This window comes from Otolemur garnettii, unplaced genomic scaffold, assembly GCF_000181295.1.
Source record: "Otolemur garnettii isolate 467f Iridium unplaced genomic scaffold, OtoGar3 scaffold00022, whole genome shotgun sequence".
Taxonomy (NCBI): Eukaryota; Metazoa; Chordata; class Mammalia; order Primates; family Galagidae; genus Otolemur; species Otolemur garnettii.
In genome coordinates this window covers 9265311-9271109 of record NW_003852417.1, presented here as the reverse complement: position 1 = coordinate 9271109, position 5799 = coordinate 9265311, and the positions used below count along the sequence as shown (strand labels likewise).

Genomic DNA, 5799 nt, shown 5'->3' with positions numbered 1-5799 from the left:
CTTAACTCTCCACACTTGTTGTGTATGTCGTTACCTTAACTCTCCACACTTGTTGTGTTGTCATTACCTTAACTCTCCACACTTGTTGTGTTGTCATTACCTTAACTCTCCACACTTGTTGTGTATGTTGTTACCTTAACTCTCCACACATGTTGTGCATAACCTTAATAGCCATTGCAGAGGGGGCTCTGGGCTACCCTGCACTCAAGGTTAGCCCACCTCCTGCAAACTTATACTTCTAATCTGTGTCACACCTGGCTGCTTCCTGTGGCGACCTAGACCAGGGCCTCAGGGTTGCTACACCTCTATTTTCTAATTAATTTTTCCTGTTTTATTTTATGAACTTTGAGACATTTCTAAACCTAACTCTAATCCTTTCCGGAGCAAAGAATCCTAGATAAATAATAGACAGAGAAGAGCATGACTCTGGAAAAAAAAATAAACCACTTAATGTAATTAAAGGAATTGGTTTGAAAAGGGAATATTTAGAAGAGGTTCAATTTTATCTGCCTTAGCAGTATATATATGTATGTTTGTGTATGTATGTGTGTGTACATATATATGTACTATATATATGAATAAAGGAACACATACAAGATACCAGAAAGAAAAATGCCAAATTATCGCAATAATAAACATTGAATATTAGGATGTTGGTTTTTATTTCTTACTATTTTAATACATTTTAGATTCTTTATTCTTGTCAAATATTACTTTTGTGATGAAACTGTACTTTTTACCAAAAAAAAGAGGATTTATAAATTCAGATAGTAGATGATTCCCAAATGTTTAGCAATTACTTATTTACTTAATTTCTTAACAGCTGTCCTGATTGACTTAAAGTTAAGCTGATGGATCACCAATGTTCTCCATTTCTACTAGTAAGTATACAGTGTTGACTGATGCTGGGTATAGCTAAATGCCCCACACTTCAGTGAGTTTGCAAACAGGCCCAACTCTGGAGTCACACAGACCTGTATCTGGTGGATGATCAAGCATATTACTCTGTCCCTCAATGCCTCATTGTCTCCTTCTGTGAAAATGGAGAAAATACTATAACCCTGCTGGTGTTTGCTCTGAAGATAATGTGTTATATACCATATATCTATATGGTACTTGAATTGCTTTTGGCATGAAGCAGCTAGCTCCCTTCTCCCTTTATTTCACCTTTCTGGTTGCTTGTTGCCAAACATCTTGGACATATCTGTTATTAATACACCATTTTTAGTAGAAATGACTTTATCCATACTTCATGTTCAGGGAGGTAGCATTAATGTGTTTTTAGGCGGGGATGGCCTAAAGTCCAATCAAGTCACTCACGTAAGAGTGGCACAGCACAGGCTCACTGGTGAGACAGTAAGGCTGAATACTGGGAAGAACTCTACAAATAGAGGTAAAAATAATCAGACCTGCCCCTTCAGGGATGTAGTATGGAAGGCAGATGGTACTGGATCATTCGTCAATAATGAATGCAAGCTGAGCTGCAGAGAGAAGCTGAAATGCTATGTATAGACAAGAACATCTAGGATCCCACAAAGCTAAGAAAAGGAGTCAGCAGTAAATCCCTAGAGTTCTGCTGGCTCTGGATGGTTCTGTAGGTCTAGTACTGATGTTTAATCCTTAAAATAAGTCCTATTTGTACAATAATGATTAGAGGAAGATAATATGGCTTTTATATAATGGATGTCCTCATTAGAGACAGACTGCAGGTTCCTAAACCTACGGCCAAATTTACACAGAAGCAGAACGAACACCTGCTTACATAATCTCACTGCTCTGCCCAAATGCTGTCATTAAGGGAGAAAAAAAATATTGCTTTGATTTCTAAAGAATGGGAGATTCTTACAAAGATCTTGCAAACATTAGCTTTGTTGTTTATTTTCAACGAAAATGTTTATAATCATCTGAAAAATAAAATCTGGTTTGTAGATTGCTGAGGTGAAGTCTGGAGGTGGAGAATTCAGCAAATTATCACCAAGAATCTGTGAATATGAACGAATATTAAGCCATAAAATATAAATTATTTTTAAACATTGCTGAATTTATAATAGCTATTTATCATGGATGTTCTTTTAATCAACTGCTAATGTTGGGAGCTTGGAAAAGTTGTTGGTATTACAGAGAAGTCCTGGAAGCATAAAGTCCTCCTAGAAAAGCTTGGACACACCTGACACAAACCGTAGCCATGAAAGGACCTAAATAGGTTCAAATTGAACCTTTCCAAAATTCATTCTCCAGAAATGCAAGTCTGATCAAATCACTTCCTTTCCAAAACTTTGAATAGCTTCTTTCTGCTCTTAAGATGCAGTAAAGAATACTTGACACTCTTACGAGAGATTCATCATGGTCTGGAACTGGCTGCTCTCACCTCCCTCTTCAGCCCCATCCAGTGCCCCTCTGTCCAGTCCCTTTTGGAGAAGCCTCCATTTCTCAGTAGGTTAACCATCAAATCTAGCCCTTACATGTACTGTTCCTTCTGTGGGGAGCTCTTTCTGGGCCTTGCTTAACCTGGTGCACTCCCAAGCCTACTTAGGATCTCAGCATAAATGTCACTGTCTCTGTCCTGGATTCCTTAGGCTGTTACTTTTTTTTTTTTTTGAGACAGAGTCTCACTATGTTGCCCTTGGTAGAGTGCTGTGGCACCACAGCTCACAGCAATCTCAAACTCTTGGGCTTAAGCGATTATCTTACCTCAGCCTCCCAAGTAGCAGGGACTACAGGCACCCGCCACAACACCCAGCTATTTTATTGTTGTAGTTGTCACTGTTGTTTGGCAGGCTTGGGCTGGATTTGAATCCACTAGCTCTAGTATATGTGGCTGGTGCCCTAGCCACTGAGCTACAGGTGCCTAGCCAACGCTGTTACTCTTTTTGCTATATATTTCATTATCTCCCTTTTTTCCAGGTTGATCCATGTTTAATCATCTGTTTGTTACGTTGCTCTGCCATAAGCATGAGGAAATTTGTCTTTTTCGGTTCTAATTTTTTTTCCAGTAGAGGGGATGGCATAAATAGGCACTCAATTAGTGTTTGCTTTGAACTCATGAGCTGGGTTAACCACCACATTCCTACTAATAATGAAAGTTTTGAGGCCCAAAGAAGAAATCTGTTGAAAACAGCATTGCTTTCATGCCTAAACTTTCTTAGTAAGGAGTACACAGGGGGTCCTAGGGTTATGAATGAGATAAGTTTTGCAGGTTTGTTCTTAAGTTGAATTTGTATGTAAGTTGGAACAAACATTTACCTATTACCCATGACAGCCCCCACTTGTAAGTATGAGCTGTATGTCACAGTGGGATGTCTGTGACTTTGCACTGCCTGTACATCCTTCTTGTAGTAGCTCTTATCCTGTCTTGGCTTGTACGGTATAATCTCAATCTCAATTCTGAACCAGGCATTATGGTCCAGAGGATATAGAAAATCGTCTTTAAAGCTTACTAAGATACATGTATATTGCAAGTTCCTATGTTTGTGGCAACATCTTTTGACGTAATCAGAGTTTACAGACTTTATGGAATCAAATATACCTATTATTTTATAGTTTCATGGTTACTTATTTCTTACTATACCTAAGTTATACATACATCTCTTTGATTTTCTTCTAAAGAAAATCTTTTCAAAAAATTGAAATTTTTAATATACCTGGAATCTATTTTACATAGTATGATATATGGGTCCAAATGTGCCTATGTCAAATGAACAATTATAGTTTCTTTTATTGAATAAACTATATTCTTCCCATGAAACTGAAATGCTGAGTTTTCTGATAATTCATAAAACCTCTATTCCTGGATAAGATCTATAGTTTTACAAAGGTACTTTGTCTTTTTTATAATTTTTTATCTAACTATTTTATCATTTTGGTTGCTACTATGCATAGAACTTTTTTTCTCATTTTCATTTCTGAATGCTTATTTGATAAACTAAAAAAAAGGCTATTTGTTTTTATAATATACCTTATATCTAGTTTCCTTATCAAATTTTCTATTTTTGTTTTTCCTTGAATCTTTTCTTTGAGACAGAGTCGCACTTTTTTGCCCTTTGTAGAGTGCCATGGTTTCATAAGTCACAGCAACTTTAAACTCCTGGGTTCAAGTGATTCTCTTGCCTCAGCCTCTCGAGTAGCTGGGACTACAGGCACCCGCCACAACGCCTGGCTGTTTTTAGAGACTCAGTCTTGCTCTTGCTCAGGCTGTTCCCCAACTCCCTTAGTTCAGGCGATCTGCCTGCCTCAGCCTCCTAGTGTGCTGGGATTACAGGCGTGAGCCACCAAATTATCTGTGTATATAATCAACCAAAAATTATAGTTTAATCTCTTTTCTGATGTTTACTCTTCTTATTTCATTTTCTTATCATATTGTTTTTGCACAAATAAAATAAAAGTCCTTAATCCTTTCTGTGACAAGGCAGAATATAAATGTACAGAGACAATACTGTATCTATTCCCGAGGAAACAGGCTTACTGCTAGAGGTTTTTTGCCCTGTAACACATATTACATTAAAATCCTTGTAAGAAAATGAATGAGATTTACCTGTGGCGTGAGTTATGGTAAGTAACTCATGAGTATGTAGAACTGGAAGGATATTAGAGACATTTTAGTTTAACTCTACTCATTTTATAATACATATTATGAAACTATGGCCCAGAAAAAGAAAAGAAAGATTTTACCAAGGTGAAAAGCTAGAAGCAAAGCCCAGGCAAGAACACCAATTTGTTATGACCCCTGAGACAATGTTCTTTGTAAAAGACATAGTTGGTTAAAACCTTAGACATGAATTTAAAATATCATGGTTTATTATGCTGATTTTTTTACATTACATTTTAAAAAAACAATTAAAAATCAAAATTAAAATACTTATTACAACTTTAAAATTTTGTTACTAGTAGTGTGGTAGAAGCTTTTAGGTTCCTCCAAAATCTATTTCTCTCTTCTTCTTTAGTAATAAAACCCCTAATTTTTAGAAAGGGTTTTGCTAAATGTCAATAAATTCTGACCAATGGCATGTATGCCAACTTTCAGGTGTGACTGAGGGATGTGTCCTTAACAGGGAAAGGTGTGCTCTTCGAATTTCCTTTTCTCCTTTCTACTGGCTATGAAGCAGACATGATGGCTGTGTCCATACTGTATCATGAGGTGGAAGCCATCTGCCCAGAAATGCAGAGAAAAAAAGGAAGAAAGAGTTGGGGCCCTGAGACTCTGGGCTTTGGGTCTCTGAGGCCATCCTATGAACCCTGGACTGCCTACCTCTGAATTGTTTTACGTGAGTGAGAAATAAATTTCTCTTTTATTTAAGCCATTGCTATTTGAGATTTTCTATTGTTTTAAGCTAAATTTAATTCTGATTTACCAAGTAAATTGTAAGGTGTCACAACAAAAGCAGAAATACCATACCTCAAAGATAAACTGCAAGCTTTTACTTCAGAAAAAGTAAAATAAATGTTTAATACGTAGTATTTAAAATCTGGTCATGACCTCAAGAACTTTGACTTCAAAATAATGATAATGGTCATAATAATAATAATAATAGCTGTGCATTGACTACTGCAGGGGAACACTGCAGAGAGGTTATAAAATAGTCTTGAAGTTAAGTGACCAAACTGGTGTGCAACTCTTTGGCTATGTGACTGTGGGCATGTCACTGTTTCTAAGTCTCAATTCCTTCATCTTTATAGTGGGGTTAATGAAAATTCTGAGCATGAAGTTGTAGTGTTAGATAAATACTTGTAATGAAGCCAGGATAAATTGGCCCGATGTTGTATTATTGATATTATAATTAAACCTACCATTACTACCACCTT

General features: G+C 36.7%; 1 protein-coding gene across 1 annotated transcript in view; it reads right to left on the bottom strand.

Moving 5' to 3' along the window:
- Window positions 1-5799, bottom strand: part of VSNL1 (visinin like 1) — a 105548-nt gene that overhangs the window by 85755 nt on the left and 13994 nt on the right. The gene's annotated exons all lie outside the window — the stretch shown is intronic.